The sequence below is a fragment of the Nothobranchius furzeri genome, chromosome 14, assembly GCF_043380555.1.
Source record: "Nothobranchius furzeri strain GRZ-AD chromosome 14, NfurGRZ-RIMD1, whole genome shotgun sequence".
Classification (NCBI taxonomy): Eukaryota; Metazoa; Chordata; class Actinopteri; order Cyprinodontiformes; family Nothobranchiidae; genus Nothobranchius; species Nothobranchius furzeri.
Window position 1 is genome coordinate 15860486 of NC_091754.1, and position 27701 is coordinate 15888186.

General features: G+C 42.0%; 1 protein-coding gene across 1 annotated transcript in view; it reads left to right on the top strand.

Moving 5' to 3' along the window:
- Nucleotides 1-20505, top strand: part of LOC139062617 (E3 SUMO-protein ligase ZBED1-like) — a 199003-nt gene extending 178498 nt beyond the window's left edge. The window contains exon 4 of the transcript XR_011516176.1: nucleotides 20478-20505. The gene's annotated coding sequence lies outside the window, so the exon portion shown is untranslated. The remainder of the gene's footprint in view (nucleotides 1-20477) is intronic.
- Nucleotides 20506-27701: the final 7196 nt, after the last annotated feature.

The following is a 27701-nucleotide window of genomic DNA, read 5'->3' on the forward strand; positions in this document are numbered from 1 at the left end:
CACCTCAGTCCATGAGGGAGCTGCAGCCTGTAATTGGGTGTGCAGCCTAGGAGACCACGTATGGACAGCTCAGTGGAGACTGCAAGAGTCAATTACTTTATCTGACAGTGCAGCAGGGGAAAAGGTAGCTGTAGCTGTCTGTGAGAGTGGGATGAAGGGGACAGAGGATGTGCACTGATCCAAAACGCTGTTACAAATGGGGCATGTTTCTCAGCAGAAAAAAAACATCAAAAAACTTTATTTGTTCTTATGAATAATTATTTTTTTACATGTTAAAATTTTAATCGAACTCGATTCACCTTTAAACGTTGTGATGATATGTTACCTCCTGGAAACCAACCCTGAAAACATGGCAACACTTTGTACCAAGCTGATTTTTTCCCAAAATGAAAAAAAAGCAACACCGATTAGTGAACACCACCGTTTCAACCATTCAGCAAAAGGAACCTGATCGTTCTTTCCATCACTTTTTTCAGAATATGATTCATGTGGCTTTCATGCACTCAGACAAAAGAAATGTTAATGTGAAACTTATTTCCCCTTCATCCTTTTTATGCACATACAGTATGTATCTGCAATGACATGCGTCAACACCTGTTTCTCAAGAAAACAAAAGAAAAAGGTCACGTCTGTGACACTGTGCAAAATGTTTATTTTTCCACATTCCTCCTAACAGAAGCCTAGAATTTTGCATTAAGATACTGCAGTAAAAACTGCAAAGGAAAGCTTGATTTGAGATTGTTTTTAAAGGAGCAGTCCAGAAATGATCACAAGTAAAGCTCGAAGTAATTCATTGCGATTTCTAAAAGGAAATATGTTGTTTTTCATTAAAAATAAAGGGATTTATGTTAAATAAAATAAAATCCACCTTTGATTAAAATACTCCAAAGAATAAATACCTTATTTCTGCTCATTTACCGGTAGTTTTTACGAGGAAAACGGTGGGGGTCGACATACAAATCAACTCAAAAAAGTCTCCTTATCTGCTCGATGCACCCGCCCACCTTCACACACATGCAACTGCATCCAGACCACAAAACCTCTTTTGTCAGGTGCTGTTTTCATCAGATGTTCAGATAAAATTGTCAGACACCCCACCCAAAAATAGTCAATGTGAGAAGGTTTCAATAGTCATCTCAGTACATCTCCCATTTCTATAGTAGTGAAAGCTGTCAGACTGTATGGGGGGAAAAAAAGGTCCACGAACTGTAAACACCCCCATGTGTTAAAATTTCCATCATGGTTTCAGTGGTTAATGAATGCGTACATGTAAGTGTGAATTCTACGCGTAGCACTCTACACCCTAGATGTGGGGCTTTTCCTGCTCATTAAAATCGGTACGTTTGTGACTTGCTGGTTCCACAACAGTTGAATGTGTGTAAAGGTTGCATGAGAAATTGGTAGCGTTAGTAAAACTACTCAAATTGTAAAAAATTTGATGTCCACTGGTTGCTGCCTGTCCTCTAGGGGTGCCAAATACCTGGGCATGGGCCTGGATGTGGAGCCAATGTGTGACAAGGCAGTCCCTCTCTCACCTCATACAACACGCACAAAAACTACTTCTACACTCACACAAGCACAAACACAACTGATGACAATGTGTTTTAAGAGTTTCTATTTACTTGCTTTGTTTAGTTGATTAGGGTACCCCCCACTGTTGTTTGTTTTTTTTCTAGGTGCATTTTGTTGTTGCTATCCCCCTTGTCTCTCCATACCCTTTCTCCTACTCCATGTTTTTACTGTATGACTTATTTTGTCTCTGTTTGTCCTCTCTGGTGCATATGCACATGTAATCTATCATATCATATATGTAATATAGGTAATTTTGCAACAGGGCAAGTATCTCACCCTGGAATGATATGGCACCCAGACCGACCATTCAGTTAGCTTTAACGGCCAGAATACAATATGTTAAAGCTGCGATTCACTGAGAAATGTATAATTGTTCTTTTTGAAATACAATTGGTCATGCTGAGTTTCACATGCATGCAGAATGTGAAAATGGCTCACTACCCTTAAAGTTGCCTTCCGGAGTTTTCCTCTTTCGGAAATGATGTATGATTCGTCAGAAATCTGTAAAAGCGATTGTCTCACCATGTACTGTGATAAAATAAAAGAAATATGTCTTTTATAATTTATTTTTTTGCTAAGCACGCCCCCTGCCCCACAGAGCTCCGTGCAATAGGAAACTGAGAGCCGACCAAAACTAACCAGTAGCATTAGACTACCGCTTACTTGCTTCAAATTTAAGGAAAACCTCGACTGATGCAGATTTGTTGAACTTTTCATGGACAAGTCTCTAAAATATAAATATATGAGAACACAACATGACATGAGAATAATACTCGTAATACAACGTGTTTTAGCGCCGTTTGTCGGCTACAGAAGCACATTTATAAACAGAAACGTGAAGTCACCCTCTTAAAAAAACAGAGGAACCGAGTTTTTGTGTGATATGCTTATCAGCCACTAGATGGTGCCAACTGACAAGAGAAATACTCCGGAAAGAAGCTTTAATTCCTGCATTAGCCATCGAAAGAAAATAATAATAGTAATAATAATAATAATAATAATAATAATAATAGTAACAATAATAATAGATTAAAGAAAATTTGAGTCTCTTCTTCATCACAGGAACAAATACGCATTCCTAGACTTAACCCTATTGGCTTGCAACCATGGGAGGCTGTGCTCCTTTAGCGACTAGGAGAGGGCTGAGCATGTCTCGGTTAAGCTAACCACTAGCATTAGCAACTCCACAACATGGAAGAACAGGTTCAAGCTTGTGTAACTGATGGAGGTAAAGCATCAGGGCCGGCCCTATCCAAAGTGGGGTCCTGAGCGGATTTTTATGATAATGTTATTGAGATATTTTTCTCTTGTTCTTACTCCCATTTTGTATTGCAGTTTGCGTTTTGACGCCATCTCTTCACCTGCATGGATCCGGCTTCCTGTAAGCAAATTTCAACCGTCAGGTTTTTGTTTAATTTTGTTCCAACCTCCTGCATGCATTGTTTTAAAATGGCTTTTAAGTGGGACTAGTTTGTTTTGAGCGTAATGAAAAAGAATTAAGTGGCTGTCCCGTGATCAGTTTAGACCAATGCAGCGACCACGTTTAGTAAACAGAAATCCAACATGGCGCAACACGTGCGCACTGTGGTGTCACATTACTCATTTCTTATTTGTCTCTCTCCTTTGGACAGACGTTGCTCTACCCCCAGCGTGCCTCACGGCAGCAATGAATGCATCCACTGAAGCTAAATGGGGACCCCTCATGACCAGGCAAGTGGTGCTCGCTGCAGAACCACAAAGGCGGAGCTGCACCAGAGTCAGCCCCGCCCATTCCATCAGTCAGTCCAATTCCTTCCAGTTGTCAGACTTGATAGCATTCTGGAACCAAAGAGGGCGTTGTAGCTAATATCTTCTAAAATGCAAGATTGAGGACGGAGTTGAGGTTCCATATAATTAAAAATCTAACTTTTGGAACTTTTAATCATGTTATATTGTCATTTCCTCATAAGAAACATGCCAAAGCCATTTTTGGCCTCATTAATGCATTTTCCTCCCATCTCAGCTTCAAGTTGGTCTCCTCCCCCCGAAGCGGGTCTGGTCTTGGTTCTCAAATCTGGATATTCAGTGAATTTTCTGACAAATCATATCTGAAATGACTTCTACTGAGACACTGCCAGAAAAACTGTACATCCCATCTACAAAGATACGCTGGATGGCACAAATATATGTAACGCCACTCGTTCTCTATCAGATGTAGTGGTGAAGTGGTTGTGGAGTGAGTTCACATGTAGTTTGGTGCAGGTTTGCCTCCCAGTAGCGGCAATATAGAGGTACTTTGTAACCCTTTTTCTTCTTTTCTAACTACACTTGCCAGTACTATGTTTACAACAATTTATTGGTATACCGTTTAAAATATAATGACTGATGTGTTTTATTTTTTTTATTTGTTTATTTAGCCAGTGTGAGTCAATTTGTGAGCAGAGTTTCAACTAAAATGCTGTTTAGGAACGACCAAATTCAAAGAACTTTTAGAGACATACATATTTTTTGCAGAAAATAAACATTACAACTAAAATATAAACAAATTAAATGTTTCAGCTGGCTATATAGATTGCTACCGAGCCCACTGAGAGTCGAACCAGCATCAGCTAAGGAGAAAGCAAATTAAATCTTATGATCTTGCCACTGGACTACCAGAAAACACAATATTTTTGTAGGCAGCTTTTGTTGGAGTTGCTATGGGCAGATATTTGCTTAAAGAAACCTTTTCGTTTAGGGATATATTCAGGCTTTGTCATGTTGCAAGTTATATTTATCTTGGATAATTGGAGCATAGAACATGGCATTGACAATTGTAAACTGGTGACAGCCATAATTCATGTGGGTCAGGTTAGTTTGCGATAAAGTTGAAAAACAAAAACGGAAGAAGTCAGTGGGCTAGGCTGAGTTTGCGTGAATGGGCGGGGCTGACTCTGGTGCAGCTCCACCTTATGGTGCAGCTCCGCCTTTGTGGTTCTGCAGCGAGCACCCTCTCGGACCATGGGGTCCTACGCACAGTGCATGATCTGCTTGTAGGGAGAGGCAGTGCTGTTAAACATCAACTTTGCATTTTTTTACCAAAGAAAGGAGAGTGAACGGAGGTGGTGGAATGGTCATGCTGTTGCTCGCCAATCAGTCTGCACCACTGCTCCTCCAGTTGCCTTCTACTCTCTGAAACAGGAGCGCAAGAGCTTTTATTCCTCAGAAAATTACTCACAAGGCATTGATTTCATTCATGTGGACAACAACTCATTTATTAAAATGATTGCCTGCTTAAAAAAATCTGTCTTTAAAGACATTTTTTTTTGATGAAAACACAAGAGCAATGCTTTGAAAATAAAAACATAACATAAACATAATATTGAGTGTAATATTTTGCCAGTCTTTTTGACTTTTTTAGCATTTGAAGACTCAAATGTGTTCCAACAAACTCTGTTGAGTCATGATTTAATATCTTCAAGTGAATTAGCACAACTCTTCACAAATACAATGCAGCTGGGTTATTTTATGACAGATTTCTATTGATTTAATGAAACAGCTTTACCTTGTATTCACTAATGTGTGCAACACGCGATCTTATCCTAAACAAATGCAGTTACTGCCTTCAGTCGCCATACTTGCCCATTGTTTTGTCCTCAGACCATACCGACATGAGTTAGACCCACTAGAAACCAGTAGAGGTTGTTTTGACACATGTCAGCTGTGACCAATCAGATTCATAACGCTGCTGTAATGACATCACTATCCCATCCCCTGCAACTATTGCAGCGAACTTGTGCGTGCCAAATGAGATTTTTCTCAGACCTCTTGTAATACATTTTCCCATTGCAGATTTTTCCAATTTCTGATATAATTTTTTGTGGATATTTGTTGCTTAACACCAAATTTTTGTATCTGTTTAATTAATATTATTATATTTTAATAAAAGCACACCAGCAATATATGCTATTACAGCCAGAGGCAGTTGATTGGTCACCGGTGTGTGTTTTCTGCTATCATTGCATTTAAACTTTGTGTTACTGTGGCACAAAATAGTGGGTCTCTGTTCAGCCTGATGGCCATTGAAGCCCATACTTTACGAGGTGGAAAAGCAGTGATCACTAGAAATGAAATAGCTGTACTTTCATTGCAGAGCTGAGATCAGTCCTGACCAAAGTATTGAACACTGCTTCAGCTGCCTGACAGCGATGTCAGGGAGTCGTTGGATGCCACTGCCCTGCCAACAAAGATGAAAATTTAAAAATTCATTTAAGGTGCAATATGTAGGGATGGTGTAAGAATCACATCCTGTGGTCTGATATTGTTACTGTGGTTCATTTTTCTAAGCAAAACTTCTCTTTCCCACTGCTGTTCTGTGAGTTTTATTGTTGTTGCCAGTTATGGATCAGCGCCAGAAGATTCTAGATGACAAGCAAAGATGAGTCATACATGAAGTTGACAAGTAGATAAATACATAGTCATATCTGGTATTAGCACTCTTGGGTGTTTTACGGTAAGGAGCTCTTACAAAAATTTATCACGGTAGTATCCCTCCAGCAGAGAAAGTGTAGTTGTTTGCCATTGTGCTGTTATAGTTCTGAACGACTTATTAATCAACCAATCAATTTTATTTGTAGAGCACCTTCCGCAACGTTATCAGAAGCCCAAGGTGCTGAACAGCATCATAAAAACATTCCTAGTACCTGGGCATAAGAGCAAGATAATATCATAAAATCATAAAATAACAAGCAACCAATATTACAAATACAGAGAGGTAACGGAATGAGGCTAATCAATTAAAAACAAATGGTGGACAAAATGAGATCAAGCATCCTGATCAAAAAGAAGAAGTATTAAAAACCATACTGTCAGGACAATTCAGTGAACCCTAGCGCTGAAAAGCAATCAAATAGAAATGAGTCTTTAGACTAGACTTAAAGACTTGAAGGGACGGCGCCTGCCTAATGCTCAATGGCAATTCATTCTACAGAGTTGGAGCCAAAACAGAAAATGCACGATAACCCCTCGATTGATATTTTGACCGGGGGACCACCAGACGTCCCTGCTCGGCTGAGCGAAGAAACCGAGATGGAACATACTTGTGCAAAAGTGCAGTAATGTAAGAGGGGGCACTGCCCTGGAGGTCCTAATAAACAAGAGTTAAGATCTCAAATTTAGCTCGATATTGCACCGGGAGCCAGTGCGGAGTGGCTAGCACTGGAGTAATGTGATCTCGGCATCTGGTACCTGTCAGGAACCTAGCCACTGAGTTCTGTACAAATTGAAGCCGTGCAACCGTGCACTGGCCCAGACCGGCATATAGAGCATTACAGTAGTCCAGACGGGACAGGACGAAAGCATTCAACACGGACTCCAGATGAGCTCTGGACAACAGGGCCTGATCCTGGATAGTCGTTTCAGATAATAAAAAACAGGACCTCATCACCGTATTTACGTGAGTGTCAAGATTAAGTGAGGAGTCAATTTTAGCCCCAAATTACTGACTATTTTCTTTTCATAGGGGGTCAATGGGCCAAGGTCAAAATCAGCACCTGGGCCATTTCTTCTACCAGGACTAAGAATTATGACTTCCGTTTTGCTCTCATTTAGGTGCAAAAAATTGGAAGCCATCCAGCATTTTATGTCCTTCAAACAGTCCAGTAAAGGAGAAAAAGATCGATCTTCCCCACGTCGAAAGGGGAGATAGATCTGGCAGTCATCAGCAAAAAAATGAAATTTCACATATGCCGACGAAAAGGAAGTAAAACTCCACGATTGATTCATTATTTTCTTCATGCATATTTTTCACTGCTATATCGAGTTGTTGGTAATTGAGAGCCAACTATTTGTTTCTAACTCACCGTTAGCATTGTTAGCTCAATTTTAGCCTCCAGCCTGTTTAACTATATAATAGAGTAAAGCAGAGTGGCTTCTTAGGAGTACAAGAAATAACTTTAGGGTTGCTCCTTTATACTGGCTTTGCTTCTTTTGCCTGCCAGTGTCGAATTATAAATGCCCGAGCTGCAGCGTTAGCTCGGTGCAGAGTCAACAGCCTCACAAACTCACTGGAAACAGTAACTATAGCCCTCTTTTGTCGTCAGAAAGGAGAAAAACTAACAACTCCACAGACTACTCAGAATTAAATATATTTCAATGTAACCTTCCTTCCAACATGACTGAGACATTGACGATTGTTTTGTAATTATTTCACTGTAGAATTATTACATATTGCTCCTTTGAAGTAGTCACGAAAGTAGAAAACTGTTAAGTGTCGAACCACTTGCAAACACTTTTTGACACTTCTTAGATCAGTCTGTCCTGCTCCTGTGAACCACTTAAGCCCAGATTATGAAGCTTGCGTAAACAGCAGTGTTGGGAGTAATGCGGTACAAAAGTAATTAATTACTGTAATGCATTTCTTTGTGCTGTAATGTGGTAATGTAAGGCATTACAGGGAAAGAAAATGGTAATATTTACTCGGTACAATTGTCAGTAACGCGGTAATTACAATGCATTATTAAACCCAGAATCAAGATGTGTTCCTTAAAAATTCAAATTGCGGGAAACCCGAAGAAATATCCAGTATCTGCATATATTACGTCATTTATGGACTCAGCTTTGCGGGCAGAGAGGACGCAGCGGTACGCGGTAACGGACCGCGGTCAAGTGAGCTGTCATTTGTGAGCCGCGGTCAAGCCAGCCGCATCTTATCCGCCGCGAAAATTTCATTGCGCGTTTACAACAGTCAACGGCTCAACTACTCAAGCTGCGTCCTGCACGCGGCCGCTGAAACATTCACAAAATCGCTCCACTAAAACAAAATAATTCTCTTGCGATCGTTCATATCAGCGCATATTCTCTGGTATTTTGTGCTTTTCTGACGTGCTTTGCCTCAGCTGAGTTCATAATCTGTACCCCGGTGATTTCAACTCATTACTGCTGGAGCGCCGCGCGTGTGAAGATCCCTTTGGCTGATCGTTAGAAAGTAGGAAGTCTAGGAAACAGTTTTTTCTGGAAGACGGAGAGAACATGCAGCATGCAGGAAGGTTAGAGAGAGAAAGGGCAGGAAATTATTCAAATAAAATCAAGAAAACAAAACAAAGTGCTTGAAAAGAAAAAAGTAGGTAGATTTATCCCCAATACACATTTTTAACCAGTGAAAAGCAACATTATATATACGCTAGGGCCTGCAGGACTTTATTTTTTTTAAAGTCGACAGTCAAGTAATGAAAGTCGAGTCGACTTCGACTAGTCGTTGATGACGTCATACGCCGGAAGTGGTGGTGGGGGGGGGGGGTCGGTCGGTAGGTTCGCTGGAGTTTTTGACAATTAAAATTGCGCCCACATTTTCTAAGTCAACACATCTCTTTTAAAAACAGTAGTTTCTGCATCCTACTTCAGTCCTCTCCCACCTCCCCCTGCGCAGCAGCCGCAAACTCACTGATGCGCCTGCAGCCTTTCCTGCTGCTCTAAACATTAAAATAATTATTTTCTGTTCCTCACTTCTGATTACCTTCAGTGGTGTCTGTTTGTTGCAACCACCAGGTACAAAAACTAACTTGTTTTTATTTGACTATTTTTCTGTCCTGCCTGTTTATTATCTTCCTGCATCTCCTCTCAATCCTAAAGAGAAACTGCCACCTGGGTTCATATATATTCACCTTATGAGTTACCTTTGAACTGCAGTTCTAAAAGATCTACCGACCGCAAAAACAGCGGAGTGCCGCTGCTCGCCGGCCGACTACAACGGGACCGTTTTTGCTGCGGAGTTCATGCCCGGAGCGGAGCGGAGTGGAGTGGAATCTTGGGGGTGTGTCACCGGAGGACAACAGGTGATGCGCCTCGCTCTGCAGCAGCGAAATGCATCAGGCACAAATAACAGACAGAAAACATGAAAGGAAATGAGCCGACATGAACGATCGCGTGTTTAATTTGTTTTTGAGGTGGTGACACCTGATTTGGCGGTGCTCAGGACGCAGATGTCTGGAGCGCACGTCAACGATCAGAGCTTTGCATGCGCAAACTGGTTAAGATTAGGATGGGGGTGAGGGGAAGGTTAAATTGCAAGAGGGAAAAGGTCACAGTTTGGTTAAATGTCCGTTTTACCGCCGGTGTCAGCACCGCGTTGCCTCCGCCTCGATCCAGACGCGCAGGGGCTCATCACCTGCTGTCTTTTCCGAGGACTGCATCTTGTCAGTCATTATCACGTGACAGCGACTAGTTGATGACAGGCATAAAAAGTCACTAGAGCCGTGAAGTCGACTAGTCGACTAGTTCGTACAACCCCTAATATACGCATTTAATATTTATGATAGAATCAGATCACCCCAGGAGTCAGCCCCACATCCAGGGCCGTATCAAGGAATTTGGGGACCAAGGCAATATAGGCTTGGGGCCCCCACCACCTCACTCCCTGCTCAGTTAATGTAAGATGGCAGCGTGTTGAGAATACAGATTGTTGTTGCTTTTATTTAATAAACAATCATTTTAAAGCACTGTTATTATATCTGACTGTTTTTAACAGCAATCCTAGCTCAGACACCACATCACCTTCCACATATATGTCATGAGGTCACTGAGTGTCACATGACCAGATTCATATTGAAGTTGTATGAAAGTAACTTAGAGTAATGCAAAAGTAGTGTAATGCCTTACATTTTAAAATCAGTAATATTGTAATGTAATGAATTACTTTAAAATGAGGGTAACAAGTAATAAATAATGCATTACAGTTTTGAAGTAACTTGCCCAACACTGGTAAACAGCAACCATCAAAATGCAATAACAGCTCAACAGGATAGCACGGAGAACTTTAGTGTGATTAGAGAACGATGTAGTGGAGAGTAAGCGGATGTGCCGTTCTCCAAAAACTTGTCTCTGAAGTCTTTTTCACAAGGTCAAGGATGACTGGTTGAGATCTGTGGTCGTGCATTCATGCAGAAGGAGCAGTGCACAAACCCCCCACCCCCAAATACACACACACACACACACACACACACACACACACACACACACACACACACACACACACACAAACAAACTCACACATCTTGAAGTGCACAAGCACAACACACACTATTAAAAGAGATCAGCAAGAGCAGCAGGGGGTTATGCTCTGCAGGCAGATGTGGTCTTTCAGTGGCTTCAAAGTTTCTGTATTCCCTCCATTTCTGTTCTGTAATTTCACAGCTCAAGGTCTACGGACATGGTGGGAATAAATTAAACAGTCTATTGACGCTATTTTGTCTTCACCCAACTTTAAAATGAATTGCAACTGCTCTGTGTAAAATGAATAAGGGAGCAGAAAATAAATGTCAACATAGTATCGCTTTCTTTATTGCAGAAGGGATTTAGGAAGGGCGAGTGAATCGCAAATGGAAAAACACAAAAAGGTAGATTCAACATGTTTTTTTAAACATCTTTTGTACGTTCTTGCTGTGTTTGTCTTCAAATTCCATTTTTAGTTCTTTTTTAAACAAGGGCTGCATGGTGGCGCAGTTGTTAGCAGTGTTGCCTCGCAGCACGAAGGTTGCAGGTTTGAAACTCGGCTGTGGCCTTTCTACGTGGAGTTGCGTGTTCTCCCCATGCATGCGTGGGCTTCCTCCGGGTACTCCAGTTTCCCCCTCAGAGCACAACATGCCCTATAGGTTATAAATTGTAAGTCGCTTTGGATAAAAGCATCTGCCAAATAAATAAACATAAACACAGATAAGGTTTTCCTTTACCTTGCTGACATTTCGTTTGCAGCTGCAAACATCTTCAGAGCTGATGCTGATGGTGGCGTCACTTCCTTCTCCGTTTATCCATGGGCAGCAGAGGACATTGTCACACTCTGCTGCCTGCTCTCCCCTCTCCGATGATGCAGTCCCATGCGCGATCCAGTGAGTAAACTCTATCGTCTCTGTTCATGGTCCCACATCCACGTCTCCCTATCTCTATAGCTTCCTTTGTCCGTCTTTTGTGTTTCTGTTGTTCAGTGTTCATGATCTTTGTGTTGTCCCAGTCCATTACATGGTTTTCTCTTGTGCAGTGGTCTTATGGCTGACTTCTTTATTGTGCTTTCTGCTTCTTCTTTTGCTGCTCTTGTGTGTCTTCGACTTGTTTCTTTCTCGCACTCCTTTCTATGTTCTATTGTTCGTGTGTTGAGTTGGCGTCCGGTTTCTCCTATGTATGTTTTATTGCAGAGTTTACATGGGATTTCGTAAACGACTCCACATTTATGTCCAGCTGGTATCTTGTCTTTTGGGTGTACTAGTCTGTTTCTAACTGTTGTGTATGGTTTTGTCGGTGTGTTTATGTTGTCTTTTTTCATTGTTGGTCTTATTTTTCTGTTATGCCTTTGATGTATGGTAGGGTTATCACTGGTTTTGGTTTTTGTCTTTCTGGGTTTCTGGTTCTTTGCTTTGGTTGTTCTTTTCTTTCTGTTGTTGTTTGTTGTTTTCCTTTGTTTATTGCCCATGTCGGGTATCCGCAGGTCTTTAAAGCGTGTTGTATGTGTTTGTCCTGTTGTTTACGGTCTCTTTCTTCTGTTATCGTATTTGCTCGGTGATATAATGTTCTGTTTACTGACATTTTGTTCATGGTCACACACACAGTAGTAATGGACAAAGAAAAATATAAACAACAGATGAAACAGATGCTAGAGGACAAAAATACATACAAAATACTTTAAAAAGACCCACAGGAAAAACATTAAGAAAAACATGAAAAAATTACTGAAGCCACTACAAGAAAAAGGTAAAATAACAGAAAAAATGTACAAACACTGGATCCCTACAGCAATCATAATACCAAGAATCTACTGAACTGCAAAAATACACAAACAAAACACCCCACTTAGACCAATAGTAGATAGCATAGGTACACCAACATACAACATGGCAAAAGAAATCAGCAAAATCATCAGCCCGTTGTTAGGTAACACAGATCAACACTGCAAAAATAGCATAGAACTGGCAAAAGAACTGAAAAAGACTACAATAAAAGATAACAATAAACTCATCTCTCATGACGTCACAACCCTGTTTACAAAAACAACAACCCAAAAAAACATAGACATAGTAGTTAACAGAATCAGACAGGACAAAACTTTACACAAAAGAACAAACCTCACAGCAGATGACATAGCACAACTGATAGGACTAGTAGCTAGCTCCACTTACTTCACATACAATAACATAATATACAAACAACTGGAAGGCTTCGCCATGGGTAACCCATTATCAGCCACCCTGTGCGAGTTTTTCATGGAAGATCTAGAGCAGAAAGCCATAGCCACCGTCCCCCCCAAACTGCAAAATAAAACTATGGAAACGCTACGTAGATGACATACTGGAAATCATACCAAAAGGACAAACAGAAACACTAACACAACACTTGAATAACATTGACAACACAAGGAGCATGAAGTTCACTTATGAGTCAGAAACAGAAGGCAGTATAGCATTTATGGACATGAAAATAAGCAGGCAGACCGACGGGACCCTAAACTTAAACACATATAGGAAACCAACACACACAGACCAATACTTATTATGGACATCAGAACACCCTACCATACACAAAATGTCAGTAATCAGAACATTATATCACCAAGCGAACATGGTAACAGAAGAGAGAGACCGTAAACAAGAGGACAAACACATACAACACGCTTTAAAGACCTGCGGATACCCGACATGGGCAATAAACAAAGGAAAACAACAACAGAAAGAAAAGAACAACCTCAGCAAAGAACCAGAAACCCAGAAAGACAAGAACCAACACCAGTGATAACCCTACCATACATCAAAGGCATAACAGAAAAAATAAGAGCAACAATGAAAATACACAACATGAACACACCAACAAAACCATACACAACAGTTAGAAACAGACTAGTACACCCAAAAGACAAGATACCAGCTGGACATAAATGTGGAGTCGTTTACGAAATCCCATGTAAACTCTGCAATAAAACATACATAGGAGAAACCGGACGCCAAATCAACACACGAACAATAGAACATAGAAAGGAGTGTGAGAAAGAAACAAGTCGAAGACACACAAGAGCAGCAAAAGAAGAAGCAGAAAGTACAATAAAGAAATCGGCCGTAACAGATCACTGCACAAGAGAAAACCATGTAATGGACTGGGACAACACAAAGATCATAAACACTGAACAACAGAAATACAAAAGATGGATAAAGGAAGCTATAGAGATAAGGAGACGTGAATGTGGGACCATGAACAGAGATGATGGAGTTTACTCATTGGATCGCGCATGGGACTGCATTATTGGAGGGGAGAGCGGGCAGCAGAAGGCGACAACGTCCTCTGCTGCCTGCGGATAAACACAGTAGGAAGTGACGCCACCATCAGCATCAGCTCTGAAGATGTTTGCAGCAGCAAATGAAACATCAGCAAGGTAAAGAAAAACCTTATCTGTGTTTAAAAAAAGGACTAAAAATGGAATTTAGCATATTTTATTCTGAAATCCTATTGTTTGAGTTTTATACTTTGTTGCATACAATAAATTTGGCAAAAGAAACGATTGTTTTAACTCATCTTCAGTTTCTATGTTTCCATATATTTTTATCAAAACTTGCTTTACCTTGTTCAACACCACAGGAAGCATGGTCCCCGAGTGTTATTGAGAAGGTTGCTAGTCTGCCACACCATCACACTCACACATCTAGGGCTAATTTAAAGACAAAAAAATAAACCTAACCATGGATGTTTTCAGTACGAGGGAAGAAAATGGAGAAGAAAAATCACCCGTGCCTAAGAAAATTTCGCAAACCCCCAATCTTTAGTTGCACTGGGATCTTCTCGCTGCAAGACAACAATGCTATACACCTCTGCGGCTAGTCTTCAATTTTCAAACCACAAATGTTTTTGATTAGGCTTTAAACACACAAGATCCATAAAACTGTTTTCATGTTTTTAGTGTTTTACCCATGCTTTAATTTAGAAAGAAAGAAAGCTGTATCATTCAATTGCTTCTCGCTTTTTGCACCATGGCTTTCCCACAAGGTTTAGAGAGACCAGTGATGATCAACATGTTTCACAATCAATGAATTAGCAGAACAAGTATGCAAAATGCAATTTTTTTTGTTCAAAGGACAACTTCTACAGTTAAGCCCAATTCATACTTCTTCTTTAGCTCAGGTTTAGAGTCATGCACACGCATTTACAGAGAGGTCTTCCTTTCGGACTTCTCCATTGCTCGAGGAGTAAGCAATTTCCCACCAAGAAAACAGTCAGTACTACTCTTGGATGGGTCCTCTACAAAAAGTCAATGAGGCAATAAAAGTTATTTAATGATCCTGTTTGATGTATGCTATGGATTTAACATATTATGTCCATGAATTTTAAAGACGCATTTCAATGCCAAGAAAGTGCTTATTTTTGAATGGCTTCAAAAGTTACTTTAGGATATGTGTGAAAAGACGTAGCAGACTACAAATGCTTGTCTCACCAAATGGATGTCATCGAGCCAGACACGGAGAAGAGAAGAAGAAAAATGGCTGTGAGTTTAACGAGCTTTGAATCCTTCCAGGAAGAAGGAAGGAGCATTAAACATGAAAAAAAAAAAAAAACTAAATCTGGCCGTGTGGAAACTGGCAGCTACATCGCTGGGGAAGAAGAGATTCTGTGTTGATGTCATAGTTGACTTGTTATTTGTATTTTTTTTTCATTACAAATGTTTACAAGCTAATAAATTTCAAATTACATGACAGTCAAAGCACATAGAATTTGATTTCATTTCAATTAAAGTACACGTGTGATTCAGTGCGTTATGGGCTCGACACACGGGAGGCGACATCGCCTCTCCTCCTTCATTTTCAATGAGACATGTGCGACAAAGCGATAATCGCGGGTCTCCCTCCTACCAAGTGAAATGCGAAAAACGTGCGTGTGAAATTTTGTGCTCGTGCACGTGTCGTGCACGTGCGACCCAGCGACGCGATCCCAGAAAGTTGAAACATTTTCAACTTTTCATCGCTGTCGCTTGGGCGAGGACCAATCAACGGAGGTTTCGTTCACTGACCAATGAGCGGACAGGATGCTCCGTACATCTCCGAGCAAACATGAAGGAGAAGTTGATTATTATTATGTTTTATAGTAAAATCAGAAGTAAGATTTCACATAACTCTAGCAGCACCTTGTGAAACATCATATCTACCACTTTTTAAACTCTGAACCGCTTAAATCACCTTAATTCCCTCCAACCTGACACAGCCAAACAAAACAACGGAAGTTTCGATTTCGCCATGGAACAACGCGCAGACGGCCTTACCGCTGGCCGCTGCCGCGGATCGCCTCCCGTGTGTCAGGTAATAAAAGCGACTGCGACAAATTTCGCTGATCGCGGTCGTTTATCGCCTCCCGTGTGTCAAGCCCATAAGGCAAAGCGGACTAGAGAGTATTTTTTTTTATTCCGTTCCGTTACATTATTTTTTTTCGTTGTTTCGGGGACACATGCCGACCAGAAGAGGAGGAGTCTTAGGCTCCTTTTTGTGTTCATATTGTGCTTTTGTATTTCAGAGACTTTTTACAACAGCCACAGTTTTCCCTCATTCTCCTCCACCTCTTTGTCACCTCTAAACCATCATTTCCTGGAATTTGCTGCATATCTTTTTGAAAAAAAGTTAATATTTTTGGACTTTTTCCGTGCGTTTGCGTCCAACGCTAAATATCTTCAGCACAATTTTTTTTTGAGGAGAAATGGCAGTGCTGTTGAAGATTTTAAAGGAAGTGGCATCCTCACCAATCACAAGCTTGTGGTCTCACTTTCATTGGAAAGTTAAAAATATACACGTCTTCATCACCCTCTGCAGGTCTGTCTCAGAGCCCTTGCAAAAACGTATAATGGCGTTGCATGTCTCCGTACCCACGCAGACGGGGAAATATAAATTAGGCTTTAATCTTTAATGGTTCTTTCATTTATCAAGTCTAAAATGTATTAATCTACTTTTGTCTGTAGTAAGGCACTACTTGAGACAGAGCTCCCATTCTGAGTCTTTCTCTTTCAGCTTCCAGCAGCAAGTCTACCCAGATGAACCCAGCAGAGAGCCACAGATTGACTCTTCATTTCTCACGAATAAACCTGCAAAACTCTCGCTGTGCCGCCGTCTGTGCTAAAGCTAGAAGCAAAGATTAGTCATTTGTTCAGTCGGTCTGGGTGATGAGAGCCATGTTAATATAAACAGAAGTGATCTGGATGTGAGTCACAGCATAAACAGGAAGACTGGACAGCCTTGATCATCAGCAGAATTACTGGTAGCCTCCTTATGTTAGCATCAAATATTTTGCAAGGGCAGCTGTTGCATTTGTCCCCTCTCTCACCTCCCACACAAACAAACATAAAAAAAACATTACTCCCCTCATCACGATGATGACCATCACTTTCATACACCATTCACATTGACATTTTATTGCAGGACCTTTATATGCAGCTTCTTTATAGGAAATGAGCCCTATCAGTATTTTTAGAACCAAGTATTTAATTTAATTCACATTGCTGCATGTTTGTGCAACTTTCTGCATGTTAACTTTTGGGAAATCAGTGTTCTTGTCAGGCCAAATAATGTGAAAATGCAAGATGTAACATAAGAAAAACACTGTTCTTGGCGCTCTAATGGATCTTCCGCAATCAGCTAAGGGAGGCTGATGTGCTTACACAATAATTTGATAGAGACAACATCTGTTTATTGCTGCTGTTTGGTGTTTATGTAGCACTCTGCACAACTGTTGTATAAGTTGTGCAGCATTAAACAGCCCTGGGTGTGGAGCGTTCCATAGACCACCAGTGCCCTCTGTCAGCCCAAACCAGAACATCACATATTTTATCTGTTCTTTTATAAAAGTCAGGATAAATTTAAAAAATGCTTTTATTAATGCATTAAAGCTGCTTTTACTTGCTATAAATATCTAGCTAACCCTCCTTAACCAATGCACACGTCTTGCAGGGGAAACTTGAAGTTTCAGATATGAGGATGTTGCAAGATACCACAGAGTCTTGCAAACACCAAACCCGTGGGCGTTCTTGCAGTGGGCTCATTTTGAGTTGAAGGGATCTTGGGGCAGTTATTAGTATTTGTGCTTGTGTGTGAAACTGAAAACTGATTGTGGGAATAGAACCAAACACCCAGCCTTAAGATTTGATAATATCTAGACACTCTCATCTTAGACATTTTCCAGTCTGGGTCTGTTTCATTTGTCGCTTCCTTTGAACGAAGCAAGAGTTTTATCTCTATTAGCATCATCTCTTGAAACTGTGTAAAAACAAAGGTAGAAAAATGCAAGAAAATTAATTAGATTTAAAACATTTACATGGCAACATGCACATGCAGAAGATGAATTTGCAATTACAGCATCAGCTTGGAATCACTTAAAAATACCAATAGATTATTAAATCTAAGAAAGGGTGACTTTAGCAAACATAAAACATAAAAGCTTTTCTTTAAAAAGTTAACAACAGAAAAATCTTTGAAATATGTTGCAACCTTTGAAAACGTTTTAATAGATATTCTGGACATTTCAATGACTTTTTAAATAATAAAGAAAACTGGATTTTCTGGTTGATATCGACCGGAAAACCTAAATGAACACTACATGAGACATTTTAACATGTTGCAGCTTATGCAGAAGTTTGAGAAAGTGTGTAAAATATAAGTGTGTTTCAGTATTACTGTTGGTGGTGTGTGTGGGTGAGTATGAGTATTGGAGAAAAAGACCATGTATTTAGGAAGTTAAAGCACCCATTTTCACCTAATACAACCTCTCTAGACAGTGAACAAAGTCAGAATCTAAAAGGTTCATTAAATGTTCAGTAAAATTTGCATTTATCTGTAAAAACTGAATTCAACACCATTAAAGAGTTGAACACCAGGGGGAGGTGTTCAGCCACCTAACAGGAATTCAGTGTATTTTTGATGTAGATTGAAACAAGGTTCTCAGGTGAACATTTTCTCACAGTGATAAACCTTTTACCTATAGTTATTCATTCAAATTAAGTTAAACCACTAGAGTGTACAACAAATAAAAGTTTGTAGGCTGATTAATGTGCACCTGAGCCAACTGCTGCATACCACAGGAGGGCGCTGCAGCTAAAGGAAGGTCATCTGCAGCAAAGTGAAACACTACACTGCAACAAATGTCAGTGGCAAAATAAAAATGCCTGCGATGCAACTAAGTGACTTTTTAAAGAAATGGTACAGGTCTGACTGTGCTGATAAGTACAAAGGATTCATGTGAACAACAGCTTCTGACACTTATGCCTTGCTTTGCGACTTTTACTTAATTGGTGTATTTTATATGATACATTTTTGCATAATAATCTAAAGTTTCTGATTTATCTCAGATAAACACAACGCAGCCATTATATCGACTAAAGTACAGTGAAATGTAACTTATCTACATTTTTATTTAATAGCGCATACACACACACGCACATTAAGAAAGTAGATAATGTGACATTTTTCTATCAGTTTAATTAACCATTGAAATTAATTGGAACATTGAGCAGCACTTTTAGTAAACTTGAACAGATACACACAAATACTTCCCATAGGTGCAAACGGACGTTTTGTTAAATCAAGGGGCAAACGTCCCTTGACTAAAGTGAAGCCAATGTGGAAGTCATAAAAATTGCAGTTCCCCCGTTATCCACTAGGGGCCAGATCTAAAACAGAGCAAGTTCTAATTGACTCCCATGTTAAAAATGCCATGTTCAGGCGTGTGACACAGCCAAGACAGCGGTGGTGGGGACCGCCCACTGGACTTCAGTTCAGCTCTTCAGAAAACTACGGTTGGCATTACAGAGGTTTAGTCCAATATTTCCACAGTCATTGGTTAAACCCCAAATCAAGTCTCTCAGTGTCTTACTGTGGTGAGCTACAAAATGCCTTGCATGATCATTTTGTCTCCCTAATTGCATGTGAATCCAACTGCATGCCAATTCTTAGTTTGTTATTTGGATGAGTTTGGGAGTCCGTCCTTTCCCCTGTGTTAAGTTACAGGGGTTAGTTTAGGTTTTCAACACCAGAGGAGAATCCCAAATCTTTTTTTCTGACATTTTTGTTGTTTGGCAGTGGCTCTTAACTCATTTATTTGCTGTATATTTTTTTCCAATACATCTATATATTTTTTCAAACTTTACACGTTTTCTTTAGTGTCTATTGAGCCTCTGCAACACCTTTATGCTAATGCATTTGGGGGCTTGACGGGAATTTGAATTCCAGACCTTTCAGTTAGGTCACTTGTACAGATATTCACAGATTCACACTTCAAGTGTCAACATGTCCCAATTAAAGTAATCAAAGTGACCCACTTTTCAGGTCATTTCAAGAATGAACCAAGTGCCTGAACTGGGGTATGAACTCTTAAATTGCCCAGTAGAATTGCTGGGCAAAATGTGTGTGCAACTCATTCAGGTTGGTTGTAACTTGATAGAAGATGACACCATTAGACAGCGGCAAAAGAACGGAATTTGTAAATTTGGAGGAGTTGTTAGTGTAATGATAATAGAGGGTAAATTGCTTAAGAGCTATGTATTATTATTACCACCACTTGTGAACAAAGCTATGATACTCTATATAAATAGAATATCCCCTGCTTGGTCTCAGTATGATTAATTAGAAGATCCTAGGATTCTTTTAATTATTAAGGGATCATACACACTTCACTTTGATTCAAGAAACAGTCAGGTTTATAAACAAAATAAGAATTTATTTTACAAACCATTAATACTTGACAAATTGTTTAAATTATTATTTACTGTGAGTGGATGCAAACTAAAAGGTTGGTGTCTGGAACCTATGTGTGAATATAATGTATTCAGAATCTCCGTTCTCAGAGCTGAGTTCTGGATGGAAAGAATTTGGTTTGCAAATAAACTATAAAGATGTTATTATCGGATCACATTCAGATGCTATCTGTGTGTCTACTTTACCCGGATTAAGAGACCCTCTTGGTGGATCCGAAAGTGAGAGGTCGGATGACCGCTGGCACCGGAGGGCTGTAGAGGACCAAGGTGCCGGTGTCGGTACAGGATCTGCTCGGGTGCAAGATCGGCTTGGGGTCCTTCGACTGCCCATGACGTCAAAGTATGGCAAACCCACTCGGACAAAATACACTACACATCTATACTGTTGGAAGTAATTTAGCAGTTTTGTTATTAAAATAATGTTTCTTACGATGTAAGTTTGTGTTTATAATGGTATTTGTAAAATAAAACACTATATTGTATTCATAATGTTGAACTCCTCTTTGAGCACATCCCTTGAAGGATCATAGGTATTAGCAACACCTGTGAAATTGTATTTGCAGGAAAGAAGTGTGTCCCGTTTATTGAAGTATTTTGTGTTTAGTTTTTGACGTCTTGTCCATGCGTAGTTCAGTATACGCTCATAGCTGCTAGCCAAAACTCTGGAGTTAAAAGTTTTCTGGCTTTACTAAAATACCTGTCTGTACTTATTTGATTGATGGTAGTTTTACTTTCTATTAGACTCCAAATGTAATCATTTGGCACATTTCTAATTCATATTTTGTGAGATTGTAATCGGTGATATTAGCATTAGCATTCCTATGGGTTTCTCCACGTATATTAGCATTGTGCTAACCATTCGCTGCCAAATTGCAGCCTTTGAGATTAGAAAATCTCCTTTTGTCACATCGCAATTTAATTGCACATGCAGTTAATCGTTCAGCCCTAATATACATGCAGCTCTATGCTAAAAGTGTATTTTCAAAGAGGTAATGATGGATTTCTTTGTAAAAGTTGTCCATCTTTCCAACTGAAAGATTTGCCTGGACCAACGTAAGGCGATAACAACGTAACATGATTACGTAATTCCGTAAGGTTCATGTTCAGCCAATCAACTACTTTGACGTCACCGGCAGTCGACGGACCCCGAGCCGATCTTGCACACGAGCAGATCTTGTACCGACACCGGTTCTTTCAGTCCGGAGATGTCTCTCGGGTCACGACAGATGGATGAAACCAAGCGTCTTAAAAATAACTGAAGGAGTTTGGAGTCAGCTTTGTTCTGCAGGAAAAGAATCTTGTTGTTTCAGCTTTGCAGGTGCGAAAAAGTTTTAAGGTTTTGACAACGTGTCAAAATCCTTCTGGTTAAAGAGGCTAAAGATGGCCGGTCTGAAGCTTGCTCTAGAACCCTCGAACTGTTGAGCTGTTTGAACTGTTTTGTCTGAAATTGAACTCAGGGGAAAACCAGAGTAAAACTAGTTTTAACGGATTGATGTTATCTTGAATAGCCAACCAGAAGTTGGCACGTTTTGAGGATGTTACCAAGCATTGCAGAGACACATCCTCTGTGATGGAGACTCCGAATCTAGGCAAAAGGTTAACTTGTGTGTCATGGATTAACTTAACTTTACTTGTGAGCGCAAATGTTATGACCTCATCAAGAAAACATACTAAAACATATCATTGAGCACAGATTAAGGAAACATTTCATTATTTATAATTAGCAATAGCAAAAGTTCAGTCAATGATTCTTTTTAATTATAAAATCTTCTTTTCTTCTTCATCTGGGAATAAAGGGATTTATTTAAAAGAGTTCCTCTGTGATGGACCTTGGAGGAGAAAATATTTATTGTTTATCATTTATTATCTCTGCAGTCTAGCTGGTGTGAGGAAGTAGGCTCTAATTAAAGGGGCTACATGCAGACTTCGAGTCTCCTGTGAGGGGAAAAGATAGTAGAATGTGTCATAGCCAGGGTAAGTTGACCTGGCTGTGCATTTGACCTGTGGGATCTCAAAATCAGGCCATTTGTGACTTTACATCTCCCCCCTTTTACAAGGTCACGGTGGTCCGAAAGAAACCACCTGGCATTGCAACACCCCAGAGGCCCGAAGGACTCCATCGAGGAATGGCAGATGTTATGTCCCAGTTGAAGGCAGAAGGAGTGAGGAAGCATTCCCCATGCCGGTGAACAGTCACGGATCATGTCTTTGAGAAGTGATTAAGTCAATAATCTGTAGATCATTTGTATATCCCTGTGACGGGAAGAATTTCAACTGCAATTGATCATTTGTAATTGCTTGAAGTAATTATTTCAAAAAGTATAAATGAGCGCTCTGTTCCCACACAGCGTAGTCCACAGGTAGGAAGAAGAAGAGTACGGACCGGACCAGGCCCCAGGCGAACCGGAAAGCTCCCGCAACCATGGCAGGAACCACAGGACGTCCAGACCCAAGCGAACCGGACCCTCAGGCATCAGGCAGCCGAATCAGGTGATGGAGTAGAGAGGTCCTCCCAGGAAGCAAAGACTGATGGCGAAGCTCAGGAGAGTAGATGTGTAGACACAGGGCACTACAATGTAGACACACACGAATAGACGTCTGATGCAAAATAACAAAGAAAAATAAACCTAGCACTATATGTGCCTATATGTGCTATGTGAAGCAAATTATGCGAACGGAGTTCAGGTGTAGGAAATGAAATGCAGTAACTAAGTGCACCGGAAAAGTGTTGCAAAAAGAACAAAATGGATATAACCCTATGATATATGAGGGAAAAACAACTCTTTGAGCAAAAATGTCATCAAAACTGAAGGGCAAAAGGATCTGTAGCCCATAACTGGTAACAATCAAAATAGAATTGATTATAATAGAAATGACGAAAGAAATCAGCTACAATAAAATAATGCAGAAATGTATATCTGTGAATATCTTTCTAACAGAAATAATAATATAATTACTAGTAATGTAAAGAAGAAACACAAAAATGTAAATCAGTGTTGTTAGTAATCAAACCTATATGTGAATGTACCCCATAAGGAATTAATTAGTAGATAAAAAATAAAAATGGAATTTGGATAAACATAACAGTTTGTGGAATACTCCCTTTTACTGTCAGGACTTAACCATTACAGGACTCCAGGAACCCACAGCTTGACCATCCCAAGTCACTCCAAGTCTGTACCTCATGTATAGACAGGAAATACAACCATGCACACACACAAACACAAACAAACCTGTGTAACCTGAAACAGAGAACTATGGGACAGGTGACAGGAAATTCACCCCCCTTTCGGTTCGATGCGAGTTGGGTTATCAGAGTATTGGGTTGTAATATCCTCCAGATTAGTGGAACCCTTGTGTGGTTTGATTTGGTTCCTGTGGGTCCACTTATAGATGGGGTCTTTGTTACCTTCAGTGATCTTGATCTGATACACGACCGGAGAGAGTTTTTCGGTTATTAGGTCTGGGGCACTTTTACACAAAAATTCGATTTACTTTTTTCTAAATTGCCCGCAACAAAAAATTCTAATTAATTAATTTAATTGATTTATCGCCCAGGCCTGGGAGAAAGCTAGAAGCATGCTGGTTCTACCTGATTTAAGTAGAGTCTACACTTTCTTTTGGTAGTTTATGTGTTTACATGGTCAAAGAACACAATATTCTGTGACTCTTCAAAAACAATAAAAACGCTCAAACGCTGGCTGTCACGGGCTTTTTGTTCAGAAAACGGCTGGCAGTGGAGTTAAATGCCACTCTTTACATCAGCCACTCCCACAGTCCCCTAATGGACTGAATTAGGGTATACTTTGACAGAATTAAACTTTTTAAATTCTATTAATGTCCATGGACACCTTTTGGACATTGAAAGGTGCCAAAAAATATGCTAATGTTTTGGGGCATTCCTGAAAGGGTTAAGAGTTGAGAGAACAGAGCCATCGTATTTTCACTGTCACCTACCTGCCTCCTAGAAATTTCCCATATATGGGAAACCTATAATGGAAACACGGCGTGTGTGTGAGCATAGGACTAGGATGAACCAAACTCGATGTTCAATGACTGAACTTCGACTAACTTCAGTGTTATTATAATCATCTCAAATATCCGTGGATTTTGCTGATTCTAGCACAGCACTCAATGTTTTTGAGAAGTTTTTATTAATGATGAAAAAAATTGTGAATTGCAAATTGTAGTTCTACTGGAATAACCTCAGACATCAGTGGACTGCTGCTGCTGATTTTTCTTCAACACTTTGTTGAAGCAGCATAAGTTCTCTGACATTTACAGTGATAATATCCTATATTGGTAACACGACAGTCGCACAAGTTAAGTTATTGAATATTTAACTCAGTTTAAGCATTTAGTGATCATTGGATCATCAATATTAATTAATAAAAGTTTCCGGAGGCACTATTCCCAGGAGGCTGCCTAGTCAAATGTGGTATTTGTACTAAACAAAGGACATAGTTGTGATCAAAATCATGTTGGATAAAGTATTTTCCGAGTAAAGCACAGATCGTAGTGGCATAGCTATCATTTGTGAAGATGCATTTTGACAAGATTTATATCAAAATCATCTTTGGCCTAATGTCAAGATGTTGGTCTTAGTGCTCAAGCCCATTTTTGAGATGAGCTCCACAGCACAGACATTTCAAGTTTCAAACTAAGTGAGGGGGCTGGTGACTTTGGTTTGGTTGCCACCACAGGAAATGGGTGTCCAGCAGTCATTAGCAGACACTATTATCTTGTTGTTAGTTGGTTGTACCTAGTTTATGTAAAAGTAATCCTTGTGAAACCACCACTTTATCTGTTATTGTGCAAAATAGAAGAGGGCCACACCACAGTTATACGTATCTGTGCACTATAAGAGATGTGTCACACCTTGTCCTGTCTCCCCTTTTGGTTTATTCCAGGGTCTCTCTGTTAATTGCTCCCACCTGCCTCTCGTTTCCCAATCACCCAAGCTCCCAGCCCTCCTGTATTTAAACCCCTTCTGTGTTGTGTCTCGTTTTGGATCATTGTTTCTATGTCCTGCGTGCTCCATATTAAAGTTCTTGTAAAATGTTCCTACCTGTCTGCCTGTCTTCCTCACCCCGTTTGGATCCTCGCCTCATCTCCGCTTCGCTCACCGGCACGGTAGTGACAGAATGATCCAACCCGTAAAAGGATCCAGCAGGGAGATTCTCCCCTAGGAGTGCGTGCTTCAGTTCCTCTCTTCGGACCACCGGCCGGCTTCTTCTTCTCCTCCTCCGGCTTCGCCTTCGCCTCGCCACAGACGCGGTCACCGGGCTTCAGCCGCGGTGTTCCTCTCCACCCTTCCGGAGCCAGATGAGAGGTTGGACCGGGAAACGCTTCCGGATCGCTCCAGCTTCATGGGCACCAGACTTGCTGTGTGCTTCCCCGGAGCTGGCCCACGGCGTGGGGAAGGAAGCCGGGCTCCACCGCAATCCTGTGTCCCAGGACGGAGCCGCGAGCTTGCAGCTGCCCTGGCTCTGCGCACCTGCTTGGACCCGCCCCCGTCAGACCAACAGTCCCGTCTCCGGTCCCATCCGCACCTCCGTCATCTGCAGGAGGAGGAACCACGCCCACAGCCCAGGTGACAGAGCTCGCAGATCTGCAGGTGGAGCTTGGCCGGATCCGTCAGCTCGTCAGTCTCAAGGAGTCCCACCTGGACAACCTGTCTTCCCCGAATCACCAGGAGAGGGTTTCAGTCCAGCCAGCAGCTCCCTCGTCTCAGAGCCAGAGGAGCAAGCCTGCTGTCCACCCAGCAGAGCTCGCCGGTCTCCGACCTGAGCTGGCCCAACTCCATCAGAGCCTCAGTCTCCAGGAGCTCCAACTGGACACTCTATCCTCCCTCCTCTCCCAGTTTCCAGCACCACCAGTACAATCGCATCCAGTTCCAGCGGTGGTCTCGGAGGTCGCACCGCATCCGGTCCAGCCTGTCCAAGCGGTCCCATCTCCAGCAACTCCTCCTCCACTCCAGAAGCCGACGGTCCAGAAGTTGACGCTCCCAGACCAGAAGTCGACGCCCCTGGACCAGAAGTCGAGGGTCCAGAAGCCGACGGACCAGAAGTCGACGCCCCCAGACCAGAAGTTGACGCCCCCGGACCAGAAGTCGACGCCCTCTGACAAGAAGTCGACGCCCCCGGACCAGAAGTGGACAGTCCAGAAGTCGACGGTTCAGAAGCCAATGGACCAGAAGTCGACGCCTCCGGGCCAGGAATCGACGCCCCCAGACCAGAAGTTTGGTCGACGCCCCTTCCAGTCGTGTGGTCGACGCCTCTTCTAGTCATGTGGTCGATGCCTCTTCCAGTCCTGTGGCCGACGCCTCTTCCAGTCCTGTGGTCGACGCCTCCTCCAGTCCTGTGGTCGACGCCTCCTCCAGTCCTGTGGTTGACGCCTCCTCCAGTCCTGTGGTCGACGCCTCCTCGTGTTCTGAAGTCGATGCCTCCTTGTGTTCTGAAGTCGAACGCCTCCTCGTGTTCTGAAGTCGATGCCTCCTCGTGTTCTGAAGTCGACGCCTCCTCGTGTTCTGAAGTCGACACCTCCTTGTGTTCTGAAGTCGACGCCTCATCCACTCCAGAGGTCGACGCCTCATCCACTCCAGAGGTTGACTCCTCATCCACTCCAGAGGTCGACGCCTCCTCCACTCTAGAGGTCGACGCCTCGTCCACTCCAGAGGTCGACGCTCTCGCCAGTCCAGAGGTCGACGGTCTCTCCAGTCCAGAGGTCGACGCGCTTTCCAGTCCAGAGGTCGACGCTCTCTCGTGTCCAGAGGTTGACGCTCGCTCCAGTCCAACGTCTCCGCCGTCTCCAGTCCCGTTGTCGACGCCGCCTCTGGCCCAGAGGCCGACGATGCTGCCTCCGGTCCAGAGGCCGACGACGCCGCCTCCAGTCCAGAGGCCGACGCCGCCGCCTGCAGTCCAGAAGTCAAGGACGTCTCCTCCGGCGTCTCTGCCTCCGGTCACCGCCAGTCCTGCCCTCATCAGGCGCGGGCCCCCAAGGGCCCATCCTCGTCTCCTCCTCTTTCCCAGATGCAGGCCTCCTAGAGCTCATCATCGCCGCCTCCTCTGCCACAGACACAGGCCCCCAAGAGCCCGTCGTCACCGCCTCCTCTGCCACAGACACAGGCCCCCAGAGGCTGTCATCGCCGCCTCCTCTGCCACAGACGCAGGACCCCAAGAGCCCATCGTCACCACCTCCTCTGCCACAGACGCAGGCCCCCAAGAGCCCGTCGTCACTGCCTCCTCTGCCACAGATGCAGGCCCCCAAGAGCCCGTCATCGCCGCCTCCTCTGCCACAGACGCAGGCCCCCGGACTCTAATGGTTCCTGCCTCCTCTTCATCGGGCCCTCAGTCCCTCCGGGTCCCCCTCCTCCCGCCCTGCTCTGTGTTCCTGTGGGCATCTCGAATCCGCACTTTTG